The sequence below is a fragment of the Podarcis melisellensis genome (assembly GCF_964234715.1).
Source record: "Podarcis melisellensis genome assembly, chromosome: 11".
Lineage (NCBI taxonomy): Eukaryota > Metazoa > Chordata > Lepidosauria > Squamata > Lacertidae > Podarcis > Podarcis melisellensis.
Window position 1 is genome coordinate 53,729,214 of NC_138543.1, and position 16,810 is coordinate 53,746,023.

The following is a 16,810-nucleotide window of genomic DNA, read 5'->3' on the forward strand; positions in this document are numbered from 1 at the left end:
GTACAGCTTCCGGGTCATGTGGCCAGCATGACTAAGCCGCTTCTGCCGAACCAGAGCAGCGCACAGAAACACCGTTTACCTTCCTGCCAGAGCGGTACCTATTTGTCTACTTGCACTTTGACATGCTTTTGAACTGAGGGTTGGCAGGAGCAAGGACCGAGCAACGGGAGCTCACCCCGTGGTGGGGATTCGAACCGCCGACCTTCTGATCGGCAAGTCCTAGGCTCTGTGGTTTAACTCACAGCGCCACCCGCATCCCTTAGACCAACTTAAATTAATGGACCCAAACAAGGCATGTTCTTTAATTTCAGTGTGTCTACTCTGAGAATCGTCGAACACCACGCTAGGTCTTTGCCGCATTTCCAAACTGCAAGACAAAAGGAGGATAGCAAATCCCCTTGCCAGCCTTGAAGAACGCTCCCAGTGGGTGATTTGACACCTAAGTACATTCTTTCCCCATTTTGGCCGGCACCAGTTGGAAGAACTTCCCGAGGCATCCTTCGTTTCCGTGTGCGGAGCTGGAGCAAAAACACGCTCTCTCAGGACCAGCTGAGAAAATGTGTCACAAAGCAGCCATTGTCGCCTTCTGCTGCTGTTCCTCGCAGAGGATGTGTGCGGTCTCTGTGCCTGGTCCATGCAGGTTGCTTCTTCATAGCCTCCTCCTCCCCAAGAACCAAAGGCAATATTTGTGGTTTGCTTTACATATTTACGGTGGGAACCTGATGCCAGTCCCAGCTTCCTACCGCAAGTACCTGTGGCAACTAAGGAGAGATGAATATGTCACTTTCAGTTCCTCGTTTTTCCAGCCTTACACTCTGTTTGCTTCATTTATGCATCTGTTTTTAAAAGTGCATGAACATTTGTATGTATTTTCTTTTCTTTTTCCCCAAATCTTTTTTATTGAGTCTTACATTGCAGATTAAAATTCAAACATTAAACATCATCATCATCTTTTAAGATTCCCTGAATCCTTTGACTTCCCTCTGTTACCATTATCAAACTTTTTTTCCCAGCTGCTTCACTTATTTTCTCTATTTTTCTTAAACAATCCATTGTTTACCTTAGTTTTTAATACATTGCAAGCGTTACTCAAATCCTGCCAAAGATTTAGTTGTTTACAGTGCTCTCTTAAATACATTGTTTTCCCATTCCTTCTTAAAGTTCTTCTCTTCCGGGTTTCTGATTTTCCCGGTCATTTCCGCCATTTCAGCATAGTCCATCTTCTTCATCAACCATTCGTCTCTGGTCGGGGCTTCATCTTCTTTCCACCTTGGTATGTATTTCTTGCACATTTCTCCTAAGAGATGCATTTTGATACAGGTTTCTGCCCAGTAGACATATTGGGGGGAAATTGCTTGCAAAAGCATTGCATTTCAGGAGGTGTACATGGCTTCATCCAACCACCTTAGGGGTTCCACTCTGGATTTGTGTAGGGGTTACTCCTCAGCCTTCTCAAAGATCTCCCTCAAGGCAGCAGAGATTTAGGATCAGAGTTTTCCTTCTCCAAGATGGGCTACCTTCCCAGGTTGACAAGCCCCTTGTTTACCCTGCACTAGGTTCATCGTGCTGCCAACTGCCTTATTGCAGAGCAGATTCGAAGAACAAGTCTGCCCCTGTGGCTTGATGGAGGTATAAACTGTCTCTCATACCTTGTTACGCTGTTGTTTCTATGGGGATATACATATCCCCTCGGCATTTATCATCCCTGCTATACAAAAATCTCCAAATGGGTCTGAACTTCAATGTCTAAAATCCCCGGTAGAGGACAAGGGTCCAGAGATCATACTAAGGGTGGCAAAATTCTGTGCAACTGCTATAAAACTTAGGGAACAAGCTGTGCTACCATAATGACTAAGGCCTTAAATGACAATTTTAGGTTACACAATGGTGCCTCGCAAGACGAAAATAATCCGTTCCGCGAGTCTCTTTGTCTAGCGGTTTTTTCGTCTTGCGAAGCAACCCTATTAGCGGCTCAGCGCTATTAGCGGCTTAGCGGCTTAGCGGCTATTAAAGGCTTAGTGGCTTAGCGGCTAAAAGGCTATTAACGGCTTAGAAAAAGGGGGGGTGAAAAAAATTGCAAGACTCGCAAGACGTTTTCGTCTTGCGAAACAAGCCCATAGGGAAATTTGTCTTGCGAAGCGCATTGAAAAATGGAAAACCCTTTCGTCTAGCGGGTTTTTCGTCTTGCGAGGCATTCGTCTTGCGGGGCACCACTGTATTTTAGTGATTAAGATTTGACTTATATATTTTAACTGTTGCTATATCTGTATTGCCCCTGTTATACCCAATTGCAGATCCAAATGTATCCCTATCGTGTTTTATGACTTCCCTGATATTGTATGTGAGCTGGAACTGGTCTGTGACCAAAATAATAAATTCATTCATTCATCTGCCCCTCGCTTCCCTCTACAGTTTGAGCAGAAATCTCCTTCTTTCCCATTGGACCCACTCTTGGTCTCACCCACTCAATCCTCTGGAGCCTGTCTTCGCATGCAAGAGCAGTCCCTAATTCACTGAGGGTTTGAGACTCTCGGTTACCTGGTTTAGCTGACCAGTCAAAGCCTTTACTCGGGGTGTGGCTGCTGTCCCATACAGATAGCTTCTAGCAGTTTCTTTAGGCTGGGTGTTAAAATAAGAGGAAGGAAGAGACAAATATGTTGCTGGGAATGGGGTTAAGATTGTAAGACGAGCCCTACAGAATCAGGCAGAGGGTCCCTAATGGAATCATCTTGGAAGCTCAGTTGTGCTAGAACCGTTAGAGCTACCAATTTCTTGTGAGCAATCTGACTGCAGAATTCTGCACCAGCCTGAAGTCTCCAGAGGCAGCCCCATGTGGTACCTCAGGTTAAGAACTTAATTCCTTCTGGAGGTCCGTTCTTAACTTGAAACTGTTCTTAACCTGAGGTACCACTTTAGCTAATGGGGCCTCCCGCTGCTGCCAGAGCACGATTTCTGTTCTCATCCTGAAGCAAAGTTCTTAACCCGAGGTACTGTTTCTGGGTTAGCGGAGTCTGTAACCTGAAGCGCCTGTAACCCGAGGTACCACTATACAGTGATCTACTTCCTGTGAAGATGGAGGCTTTCCTTAGCCATCATGGCAGAAAGCAACTGGCAGTTCCATCTCTCCTGATAGAGGCTGCTGTGCTCTGTGCCTTAAAGACAATGGTTCAGAAACTCTTTGAGGACTAATTAGGTAGCGTGCCAAAAGCACAGCGTCTCAAGTTGCATCAAACGAAGCGGGTCAAAGAAGCAATCGATGCTCTCCCTTTGGAAAAATATAAGAGCCACGAGTTATTTGGATCTGTATCTAGTGTTAACTAGAGCACACGAATCCCTTCCAAGGCAAGGAGCAGCAGAAGAAGAAACAAAATTTTATAATAACAAAGATAGATATTAATTTTAGCTGGTCCACTTGGCTAAGAGTCAATAGAAGCCAAATTGGATAGCTTTACCTGGTGACCGGAGGGCATTTTGCTTCCCCCTCAGGCAAGCCCAAGCTCCTGTGTGTATTTTAGTGTCTATGAATTGTCAACGTCAGAAATGCTAACAAGTGTGTTATAAATTGAATGAGAATAGCTATTTTTAAGTTCTTTTACCTACTTCCTTAAATAGACACTTTGTGCGAAAGGGGGAGGTTTACAAGACGGGGTTCTGCAGCCTAAGTGAAAGTTAAGGGTAATGGGAAATAAATTAGAAACACCTTTGATTAGTCTATGGATATATGTTTTTGTTTCATAGGAATAGCAGGCAATCGCCCTGGATGATCACGATTACCCTTCAGTGCGCCTGGGGAAAAGAAAACTCCAGTATTCAAACACTCATTAGGAACATAACAGAATTGTCTTATCCTGAGTCGGACTCACCGGTACATGTGGGATATCTTCAGGAGAAGAAAAGGCCAAGGAGTAAACCCTACACAAATCTACCTAAGATGGTTGGATGGCTCCTTATATGCTGGTGCCAAACATCTTGCTCTGCTTTCCTTTAGACCTCATCAGTCTAAGGAAGTCAGATTATCCTCCACCAGGGTCAGGGCCTTCTCAGTGATGGCACCGACCTGGTGGAGTGCTCTGTCCCATGAGACCAGGGCCCTGCAGGAATTAACTTCCTTCCACAGGGCCTGTAAGACAGAGCTATTCCACCCAGCTTTCAATTTGAACTTAGCCTGAACTTTTATTCCCCTTCCTTCCCTCCCCCTCCCCTTTTTTATGAAGATTGGACTCACTGGTACATGTGGGGTATCTTCCCTTTTCATTCCTGGTTGTAGTTCAAAGCATCTGAAGGGCACCAGGTTGGGGAAGGCTGAGCTAGACCATGGCCAAGTGACATCTCCACTCCTGCTAGTCAGGGATGTTTTGTATCATTCTTAAGACAGATTTCATTTTCAGATCCACAGCATCTTTGATGTCCATTGACTCTGCCCTTTTCAGTTCTGCGTTGCTCCTAGCAATCACGTTAAGTACCTCCATGATCTTTATTTTAGTTTCTTTTTCTGGTCCTAATTAATGACCCCAGGAGGAACGTGGCGGTTAAGTGGTACAGAGTTTTCTCCAGCAGGTACCTACCATCAGCCTTGCTCCACATGCAACCACTTTTGAAAACAATAGGGCAATCAGAGCCTCTTCACAAGAGTGCTTATATCTGCCTGGGTGTTTTTTTCTTTAAGTGGGAGAGAAACAGATTGGGAGAAAGAGGTCAGCCATTTAGGTTAATTGATCCCAAAGAAAGGCTTGGAGAGGTCAGGATTGTAGGAGCTGGGTCTCTGCAGAACAAGTTTGGTCTGCAAGAGTCCAATAACTTGGATTCTACAATTGCCACCAAAATGTTCTATTCTTTCGTACGAGCACCTATGCACTGTCAGTCCCAGCATTTCACAGATGAAATTAGGGGTGCTATTGTGCTCTTTGCAAAATACACGGTTAGCTGTGTGTTGGTCCACACACTAGGGCAATTCATTGGGCCCAGCATAAACGTCATGAAATATTGGGCGAGCTATAAAAGTCTGTAAGGATTGGAGAATCGTTAAAGAATATTTAGAAAACTATGGAATGAAAAGAAACATCTTGGCAGAATTTAACTGATCCCTGTATTGTATAAATATATATTTGTAGGGAGGTAAAAAGAAATTATATAAGAAATATGTACCGGTAACTGTGCGGTATAAAGTAATGGATAGACAAAGTACAGTGAGATTAACTGGAAGTCAGTTTTAAATTTCTTTTCTATAAATTTTATAATTGTGTTCAATACCAGGAGTATATATGATGAGAATTATATTAATCTTCTTATATCTTTTTTTTTTTTTTTAATATTGGGCGAGCTTTGGAGTCCCCTATAAATCTTCATCAGATTGCATGTAAAGTAAAACAGAGGCGAAGGGGAACAGGAGACATGGTGTATTATTCTTTTGGTAAAATCGGAGGAGAACCGTAAGAGTATTTTCTGTTATTGTCATTGGAAACAAACCTTGCCAGGCTGTTATGTGAGAGCGTAGTCTCCTCACCTCAAAAAGAGTATTGAGGAGATGGAAAAAGTTCAGAAAAGGGCAAAACAAAAGAAAACAGCAGTCACAGGAATGGGGTGGCCCTGAAAAATTCACTTGCGTTTAGGTTTCTGCGGATTTCAACTGACAAGATTCCTTGCAGGAGTGCACTATGGCAGTCACATCCTTGTGTGCTCCCCAAAGGTGTCTGGCTGGTTGCTGTGGCAAGCAGAATGCTGGACCGCATAGCCCTTTGGCCTGATCCTGCAATGCTTTTCTTGCGTTCATACCATCCTCTTCCTTTGCACTAAGTAACACTTAGTTCTCCATTCACCTGTGGCTGCTGAATTTCTGATTTGCTACAGTTTGTTTGTGGGTGGCACTGTGGGTTAAACCACAGCGCCTAGGACTTGCCGATCAGAAGGTCGGTGGTTCAAATCCCTGCGACGGGGTGAGCTCTCATTGCTTGGTCCCTGCTCCTGCCAACCTAGCAGTTTGAAAGCACGTCAAAGTGCAAGTAGATAAATAGGTACCACTCCGGCGGGAAGGTAAACGGCCTTTCCGCGCGCTGCTCTGGTTTGCTGACCACATGACCCGGAAGCTGTATGCCAGCTCCCTCAGCCAATAAAGCGAGATGAGCACCACAACCCCAGAGTCGGTCACGAATGGACCTAATGGTCAGGGGTCCCTTTACCTTTTTACAGTTTGTGTAACAATTTGATACTATTGCATGTCTTCACACGCCAGGCTTTGCTCCACTTCCTGGATCAGCTACTTCTCCCGCTGGTTTTCTCTTCGGCTCTGCAAACCGCAAGGGTTTTGCAAGCTTAGGTCTTGCTGCTAACACACCGCATCCCCATCACCTACTTTTTCTATGCTATTATCCAAGCCCATCCTCTTCTAGTTACATGCACCTATTGGCCAGTGGCAGCTAAGCCTGGCCTGAGGCTATTGAAATGGTGTTGGGGTGAGCATACGCTGACATTCTCCGGTGTTTGTTAAAGCCGTAAAGCTTTTGCGATTTAGGTCAAGAGGGGAGGCTAAAATTCTCTTTGCTTGAGAGGAGAACCAGGAGATGCTCTGTCCTGTACAGGCAGGGAGATTTGCTGTGAGACATTCAAAATATTCCTGCATCCCTTTCCTCTCACAAAGTTCACAAAAGCGGAATTCTCGGTGCAATCTTACCTGTGCAAGCCCTGCTGAAACGAAGGGCATTGTGTAAATTTCAGCGGACGGTGCCCTTGGGTCGCCAAGAGAATTGATTGCGCGAAAATGGCCGATAAGCTGCCTGTTGCCCGACTTAATGGGAGAAAGTATTCAGCTTCTCCCTCAAAGGCATACCGTGTTTTCAAAATGGACTGTTTCTTGGCACGCTGGTGGGCGGGAGGCCAGCAGGAGTCAATGCTCTGCTTGTGATTCTTCATGGCAGGGAAACTAATTGTTGCAATCAGACGACAGCGAGGAATGTATTCCCTTTCACGTATACTTAAAAGAAAACAAGCCTTTCTTAAGAAATTCAAAGCAAGCAGCCCATTGAGCTGATTGGTCTCCGATTTGTGCTTCCATTAATGCACCAGGTTGGGGATTGCTCATAATAGATAAAAAATACCCAAACTTTCCACCTTAATTAGGCCAAGAGTGTTTTGTCTGGTTGCCAGCTGGGCTTCCAGCCTTTCTCTTCCCCACCCCCACTCTACCGTCCCATGTGGAAAAACAGGTCAGAGGTGCAAACCAGGACAGAGAACCCATTAGCCTGAGTGTTTATTTACTTATTGTGTTGCAGTAAGATTTGTTACCTTAATGTGGAGATCAAAGTACTAAAGCAAAAAAGGTGAACGGAGAAAAAACTTTAATCAGATATGAAAAAACCAAGACCCTGCCCCCTATGATTGTGCAAAGGCATAACATTGCTTGCTCCTTTGCGAAGGCTCGTCCTCCCCCCCCCCGATTGAAAGTAGGAATGGGAAAATCTGTCAATTTCATTTTCTCTCAGCTTCTCATTTTCCCATCCTTAAGTTCAGTACCACATTTCCACATCAGCTGGTGGTGGTCGCTGTTATTGTTTTAAAAAAAGAAGTCCTCATGAAAATTCACCTGCATTTTAGTGTTAATTGCTCTCAATACACACAATTTTGCGTGCAACATTGCCTAATACAGTGGTACCTCGGTTTAAGAACAGCCCTGTTTACAAACTATTCGGTTTATGAACTCCGCAAAACCGGAAGTAGCATCCTGGTTTGCAAACTCTACCTCAGTCTAAAAATGGAAGCTGGACGGTGGAAGGGCACCGGCGGTGGGAGGCCTCATTAGGGAAAGCATGCCTCGGTTTAAGAATGGTTTCGGCTTAAGAACGGACTTCCAGAACGGATTAAGTTCATAAACCGAGATACCACTGTACTGTATACACGTTTTTGCAAAGCATATTTTCCTTGCTATTTATAGTTCCCGTAATATAACACATTTATACCTGTTACACTTATATATCCATGCTAACGTGCACTTTACCCTAGCAGATGTGTTTTTGCATATATTACTTGACTGCGCTGCAAAATCCAGTGTAGTACAAATTTCGAGGGATGTCTGTTTCGGAAGGTGCGAATCACCGTATTTTTCGCTCTATAAGACGCACCAGACCACAAGACGCACATAGTTTTTGGAGGAGGAAAACAAGAAAAAAAATATTCTGAATCTCAGAAGCCAGAACAGCAAGAGGGATCGCTGCGCAGTGAAAGCAGCAATCCCTCTTGCTGTTCTGGTTTCTGGGATAGCTGCACAGCCTGCATTCGCTCCATAAGACGCACACACATTTCCCCTTACTTTTTAGAAGGGAAAAAGTGAGTCTTATAGAGCAAAAAATACGGTAGTGAATGCAACTTTGAATGCCAAACTGAATCAAATTTCTCCTTTGTCCCTAATGCAAGAGCTTTGTCGAAAGAGGGAGAGGAATGGAATTGCAAATCATGCTACAGATCACCTCCCTTAAACTTGCAAAGCGGTGGATCCCATCCCCTTTCTTGTCAATTCGCAAACACTCTGACTGCTTAGAGGAGAGGTAATGTGTTCCTATTGGTTAGGGTCACCCACCTGACCAATCCAGGAAGCATTGCCTTTGCTAACTGGGCTGGGCTTGATCTTAGTCCTGTCATCACATTGTGGTCTCCGATTGGCTTGGATCACTTCTACACAAGCCCAGGCCTGTTCTTGGCTTGGTTGTGGCTGTTCTTCCCTTCACCATGAAATTACAATTCTCAGATTCTCCGAGGACCAGTCTGTGACTGTAGGGGTGGGGGAGAAATTCAATTCAGTTCATGCTTGAAGGTGGACCTACCTGATTGGCACTTTCTGAAAGAATACGAGAACTGAAACACAGCCAGGCTTCAGCATTCACACTGCTCTGAATTTTGCCATGCAGTTCTGCTGCAAGTAACGTATACAAAAAATGCAAGCACTAGGGTGAAATTTGCACAAAAGTGCACATATTTGTAAAATGATGATGATGATTATGTACTAAACTGCAGTGTGTGGGAAATTGCTTTACAAAAAATTGTCTGTTGGACAAAATTGAATACAAACCTGTATATTTATTTGCGGGGGTGGGGTGGGTTAGCCCTAAACCCTATACATTAATAAACGTTAGGATTTTGGTTATGTGGGATATGAATGAAAATACAAGCTGCAGAACTGTGCCAGACAAAGAATCCCTGGGCTGGCTTCTGCAAACCAGTCTAGGCAGACTAGTGGAGAGCAAAGCCGTTAACATGACAAAAGGTGTTGATGGCCATCTTAAGACGAATCCGTGGGCCTGGGCAGACAGAGGTTGCCAAGATGACAGTGTCTCTCTGTGTGTGAGGTGTCAGGAAAAGTGTCTTTTAGCAAGGTGTGCTTGGGCAGGCTGACTGAAAGTAGGCTGGGAGATATGTCTTGGAATCCAGTGCTGCTCTGCTGTGAGAAAGAAGCCCCTCTTGAGATGACCATGCTGTAAGATCTGGACTCCCTCCAACTAAACTCAGGTATAAAAATGTGAACAAATTGTATTTCCTAAGACTGCAACAGTCTCGAAAGCCAAGACCCCTGGAATTCCATGTACAGCTAGGCAGGGATTGGGGTGGCCGACAACAGTGTAATATGATAATTATGCATTAAGATGCTGGTGAGTTTTCATGGGTACTTTAAAAAACAATAATAATTCACAAACTGAGTAGAAATGCAGAGTTGTGAGCCTAAGAAGGGGAAATGGAAAACTGAGAAAAACTGAAATGAAAAAACTTGTCCCTCCCTATCTGTGAACCAGTTTTATGACAGCTGTGATGTGTGTTAGCAGCGCCAGTGGCTGAGGGGGCAGTTGAATGTGACGAATACGTAAAAGCACAAATGCCCGAATTTCTTTACTGCAGCTGCCCAATATGGCTTGGTCCTTGCTCTGTAGACTCTTTCTCCCAATGGTTAATCCTACTCTGATTCAGTCAACTTGCTAATATACTGGTTCCTCACCCAACAATGTCTTTTTGACTTTCCACTGCACTTGCTTCACAACTGGTCATCTAACTCAACATTGGCTAGGGGGACCAGCTGCGAAGCAACTACGGCGTAGAACCAACACCCTCTTCAGATCCCCTGCTGGATCAGTTGGGAATCTTGAGTCTGACAGGCCTGTTCAGTGTTTACTCCAGAGGCACTCTCCCAAGAGTTCCACAGAGCTTCGGAGGTGGGTGGGAATTGAGTGAATCAAGACCGGGATAAAACACAGTGTACTCTCTTTCTAGTGAGGAAACCAACACCGTGTGCCAAGCCACCCCTTTCATTGGGCTAGCAAGCTACAGCTCGATCCAGAAAGGCTCAAAACCTGGGAGGACTTTCCACGTCCCTCCCTTCGCTTGCCTCTGCATTTATATCCCAACATTTGTCATAACTTGCAGCTTAGTGCCTGCCCCAGGGCGAAGGCGGGAAGGGGAAAGGATTAGGGGAACAGGTCCTCTACCTTTGTTCCTTTTTGCAAACGAATATTACAAGAGAATGTCGGAGGATTTCTTCACCGTATCAAGAAGGCAGGAAAGGAAGAAACTGGTTGAGAGCTGAGCTTCTGGTCTGCATTTTTAAACTTAGGGACTTTTAAACTTGGGGACGAGAGTATTTTGTGTCTGGAGTACACAGACAGGATTTTTAAGAGAGAAGGAGACAGACAGGGACCAGCCGGTTCAAGGCTTCTGATCTTTGGGACTGCTGTTTTCCAGTAGTTCCCGCTTCAAGATCTGTCTTGTTTTTCATGGCTCAGGGTGAAAAAATGTCTCCACAGTTGCCTCCCATACGTCACCTGTGGGTGAGGTAGAATGACCATAATGCAGGAACAAAATGCAGCCTCCCATCGGTGAAGTTCTCATCTCTGTGTGTACTAGGCATGGAGGAGGAATTCAGTTGCATTTTAATGAGGAACCACCTAATTCTCACTTCTCGAACCAATAGTTGAACCCAAACACAGCCAACCTTCGAAGTTTGCATGTCTCCAAATTTTCTGATGCGGTTCACTGACCGAATAGTGTCTACCAAAATGTATGTGTTAGGGAAAACGGTGCGAAAAAAGGCATATTGTAGTGAAAAGGACATTTAAAAATGGAAAATTGCTTGCATGTATTAGTATGTATTGGGACGTGGGTGGCGCTGTGGGTTAAACCACAGAACCTAGGACTTGCCGATCAGAAGGTTGGCGGTTTGAATCTCTGCGACGGGGTGAGCTCCCTCGGTCCCTGCTCCTACCAACCTAGCAGTTTGAAAGCATGTCAAAGTGCAAGTAGATAAATAGGTACTGCTCCGGTGGGAAGGTAAACGGCATTTCCATGCGCTGCTCTGGTTCGCCAGAAGCGGCTTAGTCATGCTGGCCACATGACCCAGAAGCTGTACGCCGGCTCCCTCGGCCAATAAAGTGAGATAAGCACCACAACCCCAGAGTCGGCCACGACTGGACCTAATGGTCAAGGGTCCCTTTACCTTTATTAGTATGTATTAGTTAAAATGGCATGTTGATTATATTTTTAATGCATTCTAAGAACAGAAATTTCTGGGCCACCCTTGGAGTGGAATGCAACATTAGTTTTAGGATCTCTCTCTCTCTCTCTCTCTCTCTGGGAGATGGGTCATAGCTTAGTGGTAGATCATCTGCTTTGCATGCAGAAGGTCACAAGTTCAATCCCTGGCATCTCCAGGTAAGGCTGGGAGGGACTTTCCCCAAAACTGGGAGAGCCACTTCCACTGAGTTATATAGACCAATGGTCTGACTTGGTATAATACATTTTCCCATGTTCCTATGCCACTATTCCATGGAACAAAGCAACTCACACGTAAGATCGAACGAAGGTCAAAATACAGCATCCTAAAAAAAAACCACTGCAAAACATTCCAAAGTTAAACAGGATAAAGTATTACAAGAAATCTTGAACTGAGTCCTTTCCCGTGCAACTTGCACCACTTGGTCCTAATGATGGATTGTCACCTTTCCAGGAGAAAAAGCAAATCCAATGATGGCAAAATTCTTGGCCATCACTAGTTCTGCAATGGCCTCTTGTTCTGCAGAAAGAAAGGGAGGATTTCTCAAGCTTCTTTTACAAACACCCGAGGAGGTCGATTCTCTCTTTTGATTTATTTGCTTTAATATTCTTGCGCTCTGGCTTTGGACCTTTCGACTCCCTTTAAGCCTCAAGAGAACAAAGCCATTCCCAAGTTTGTACTTCTTAATTTCTGCTTTATGGAAATCTCTCCCCCCCCCCTTTGCCCCTTTCTGGTTTAGAATGAATGTGGCAGTTATGGAACCGGAAAACCTTGTCCATGAACAGGAAGATCTATGGCACCCTTTTTTTTTTTTAGTCTCCTTTAACCTCCAAGCCCAGAGACCCAGAAGATTTCACTTCCCACATTTTGCTTCCTTGCCCCCCACCAGGCTCTAGTACCACTGGGCTTTAGGACCTCCTTGGTTGATGGGGGAACACATTTTCTACAAGAATTATGGTGTGGGGAGACTCTTGAGAGTCCCATGGACTGCAAGAAGATCCAACCTCTCCATTCTGAAGGAAATCAGCCCTGAGTGCTCACTGGAAGGACAGATCCTGAAGCTGAGGCTCCAATACTTTGGCCACCTCATGAGAAGAGAAGACTCCCTGGAAAAGACCCTGATGTTGGGAAAGATGGAGGGCACAAGGAGAAGGGGATGACAGAGGACGAGATGGTTGGACAGTGTTCTTGAAGCTACCAGCGTGAGTTTGACCAAACTGTGGGAGGCAGTGGAAGACAGGAGTGCCTGGCGTGCTCCAGCCCATGGGGTCACAAAGAGTCGGACACAACTAAATGACTAAACAACAACAACAACAACAACAAAAGTGGACTTAACATTTTCATTTTTGCATGCAGACCTTACAACCAATGGCTCATTTGCACAGCATTCCTTTGTGAAATGGACGCCATCATAGAGCATATGCAGAAAGCAGCTGGGATTTAGTCTGTGCTTAGTCATGTGCTACCAGACTGTAAGCTGCACCAGCGGGCAACCACTACCTGTTGATGCAGATGGTAGTAACTAGCTGCAAGGTGGTGCAATTTCCATAGCTGGATTGTGACTCTCAGTGAAGAGTTGTCCATCAGGACTGGCAAACACATGGAGCAATGAAGGTGCAAGCCCACAGGCAGGCAAGATGTCACAACAGGCTAGACCCAGGATAGCCGGTATGATGCTTCACAGATGTTTTGGACTACAACTCCCATAATCCTTGGTGAGTGCCCATGCTGGCTGTGGTTTATGTTAGTGTGTAGCAACTAGAGGTACCATGATGGCTACCTCTGGATTAAACATGTCATAGGACAAGCAAGGAAGGGTGTGTAGTTGGTCAAGTACCAGGACAGTTTCCACATCTGGAGGAAGTATTGCTTATGAATACCAGTTTGCTGGAAACCACAGGAGGAGGAAGAGAGCTCTTGTGCTCAAGTCCTGCTTGCAGGTTTTCCACAGGTATCTGGTTAGCCACTGTGAGAACAGGATGCTGGACAAGATGGGCCATTGGCCTGATCCAGCAGGGCTCTTATTAGTCTTGACAGTGAAGGTAGAGTTGCTCCAAAGGAAGAACTGGGAGATATTCTGCAGACTTGCAAGGCAAGGTGGAACATCATTGGTCCCTTGTGACATCTGACATAGCTGTTTAGTTAACAAGGTTTAGGCTGTCCGATAGTACTTTCTCCTCCCCTTCCAACTGCTGGGGAAGATTTGCTAGGTGAGGTAACAGAACCGAAAAGTCAGCTGCCCAAGAGCATCTCCTACCTTCTTGGTATGATTTTACAGAACACCCTTCCAGTTTCCCAAGGCTGTTAGGAGAGAGTCAGAGCATGGTTGCTTCAGCCCTACTGAGGGTAATGTGTAGCCCAGCTACTAAGCATAACACTGAGTTATCCCATCACACTGAGTATTTTCCAATGACTTAAGGCAAATAGCAGAAACATTTCAAGTTTGTTCCACCCATCCCATCTGGACACACTATGTGTTCCCCTCCGCCTCCACGCTTGGGCGTTAGTTGGGATGAGGATCCTGCCATTCCCTAGCAAATGATGTCCATCTTTTCCTTTTCCGTTGGCCTGGTCCCAAGAAGTGACTAGCTGGGCTCCAACTGAAGTTGCGATGAGAGTTGGTGGCGATTATAGATCTGCTTGACAACTGGTGGCCCAGCATCCCATAGAATTGGAAGGGACCTCAAGAATCATCTAGTCCAATTCAGGAATCTCAACTAAAGCATTCATGACAGTTGGCCTTCCAACCTTTGCTTAGAAACCTCTAAGGAAGGAGAGGTCCACCCCCTTCTGATGGTGTCTGTTCCACTGCTGAACAGCTCTCACTGTCCAAAAGTTCTTCCTGATGCTTCGTCAGAACCTTCTTTCTTGTCCTGAGGAAGGATGAGCTACAGAAAATGTGTTCTCCCCCTCCTCCGCCAAAGTTGCCCCTGAGTCTAGAAAACGATTGGGGCGTGGACATTTATGTCGAAAGTTCTATTCAACCTTCTGTTCTCCTTCCCTCCGGTCTTCTCTCCCCCTTGCTCACTAATGGAACTCTTCTCGGCATCAAAGAGGCAGCTGTATTCAGAACTCTTTATGATTGCCTCTATCTCTTCAAGATTTCAAAACCGCCAACTACTCCTCAATTTGTTATAACCTGAAAATAATGGCAGATAAAGGGAATTTGTACCGGGAAGCATGCCAAGCTAAAGACATTAAATTATTGAGTGATCTGTATCTGGATAATGGATTTATGGCCTTTAACAACTTTTCAGAGAGAGGAGGGGGAATCTAATGTTTTTGTGTGTGCCTAGATTGGGAATTTCTGTACAAATTGTGACCCACTTCTTTCCCCTTCTAATTGTGATAATTTAAAAACTGATGGAACTACATTTGGATGCTATCTGCTGATTTCTTTATATTGGAAATTAACAAAAGGAGCTAATCAGTCATTTTAAGGCACTTTACCAGTCACCGTGTATTGGAAAAGGTACAACCATTCATCAAGGCAGAGCTTGAGGACAAAATAATTAGAAACCATACAAGCATAGCAAGGGAAGATTAGGCCAGAATTAGAACCTATAAAGTTCGGTTTATTTTGGGTTAGGACAAAATCTGAGCAGGGGCTTTTGCTGCGTAGTGTCTTGCTTAAGAAATATTTCATATGCGGGCTGGCTCGTTCAAAATGATTTGTGTTGGGATAAAAATGATCTTCTGTCGTTCCCTAGAGGACAGAGTGGTTCTTCAGAGTGTACCTGAAATGGTGCGTGGGTGGGTTTTGACTTTTGATGAGGTTGTGAGAATCTTGCTTTCTCTGAAGTATGGGGATTATTGTTGGCCATGGCATGGGCTAATGTGGAAGTTCTGTGGGCCGCTAGCTATTCATAGAATCATAGAATTGGAAGGGATCCTGAGGATCATCTAGTCTAACCCCCTGCTATGCAGGAATATGCAGCTGCCACATTTGGGGATCGAACCTACAACCTTGGTGTTATCAGCACCACGCTCTAACCAGCTGGGCTATCCAGTCTTTCAATGATCTCATCCCGCAACATCCCTTAAGGTTGATGAGCATTGGTGCCCAATAGCTTCTGGAGGGATACTGATGCCCCATTCCTCCTCTTTGGTAAAAAGGTAAAGGGACCCCTGACCATGAGGTCCAGTTGTGGCTGACTCCGGGGTTGCGTCGCTCATCTCACTTTATTGGCTGAGGGAGCCAGCGTACAGCTTCCAGGTCATGTGGCCAGCATGACGAAGCCGCTTCTAGCGAACCAGAGCAGCACACGCAAATGCCATTTACCTTCCCGCCGGAGCAGTACCTATTTATCTACTTGCGTTTTGTGCTTTCGAACTGCTAGGTAGGCAGGAGCAGGGACCGAGCAATGGGAGCTCACCCCGTCGCAGGGATTTGAACTGCCGACCTTCTGATCGGCAAGCCCAAGAGGCTCGGTGGTTTAGCCCACAGTGCCACCCATAGTTGACCTCTAAAAGTTATTTGGGGATATTCTGGTCACTGCGAGCCATTGCAGGCGAGTGGTATCCTGTATGAGTGAATTTGCTGAAGGAGCAGCCACAAGGGTGTCTTGCCTTGGCAAAACAGTATGTCGGCTGCCACCTACCATAGTGTTTCACAGCAACCCAGATCCAGTTTTGCTACATCTCTAGCTCCAAGCACCCAGGTTTCCAAATGAGAGGAGCAGATTGCCTATTTTGGCAAGCATAGTTGGCTACCTGTTGCTGTACTGGCTGGTTTGTGGGCTTATCCTACCTTCCCACACCATTTAATTGTGTCTGCATGCTCTTGACTCGGTCCCCCTCCTTAATGGTGCCACACCTTTCTTTCTGGCTCACTTTCCCACCTAGACACACAGTATGACTATTGCTGTCCAAACAGGCACCACATTTCCATAGGTGACTGATGGATACAGTCAGTGGATACCTTCCACAAAAAAGGTGGTGTGGTGGTGTTGGTGTGGTGCTGTGGTCTAAACCACCGAGCCTCTTGGGCTTGCTGATCAGAAGGTCGGCGGTTCAAATCCCCGTGACGGGATGAGCTCCCGTTGCTCTGTCCCTGCTCCTGCCAACCTAGCAGTTCAAAAGCACAACAGTGCAAGTAGATAAATAGGTACCGCTGCAGCGGGAAGGTAAATGGCATTTCCATGCACTCTGGTTTCTGTCACGGTGTTCTGTTGCACCAGAAGCGGTTTAGTCCTGCTGGCCACATGACCTGGAAAGCTCTCTGTGGACAAATGCTGGCTCCCTTGGCTTGACAAGTGAGATGAGTGCTGCAACCCCATAGTCGCCTTT

At 45.5% G+C, this 16,810-nt stretch overlaps 1 protein-coding gene and 2 long non-coding RNA genes across 3 annotated transcripts in view; 1 reads left to right on the forward strand and 2 right to left on the reverse strand.

Moving 5' to 3' along the window:
* The window catches only part of LOC309380231, a 290,294-nt gene extending 281,955 nt beyond the window's left edge, over nucleotides 1–8,339 (reverse strand). Inside the window, exon 1 of the long non-coding RNA XR_014172747.1 lies at nucleotides 8,086–8,339. This is a non-coding gene — a long non-coding RNA (uncharacterized lncRNA). The remainder of the gene's footprint in view (nucleotides 1–8,085) is intronic.
* Nucleotides 1–16,810, forward strand: part of ZBTB7C (zinc finger and BTB domain containing 7C) — a 248,364-nt gene that overhangs the window by 59,530 nt on the left and 172,024 nt on the right. The window lies entirely within an intron of this gene.
* On the reverse strand, nucleotides 1,148–3,884 carry LOC309380274. Its single transcript, XR_014172794.1, has 3 exons — nucleotides 3,864–3,884; nucleotides 2,539–2,619; nucleotides 1,148–1,324 (listed from the first exon to the last, which is right to left on the reverse strand). It is a non-coding gene; the product is annotated as an uncharacterized lncRNA (long non-coding RNA).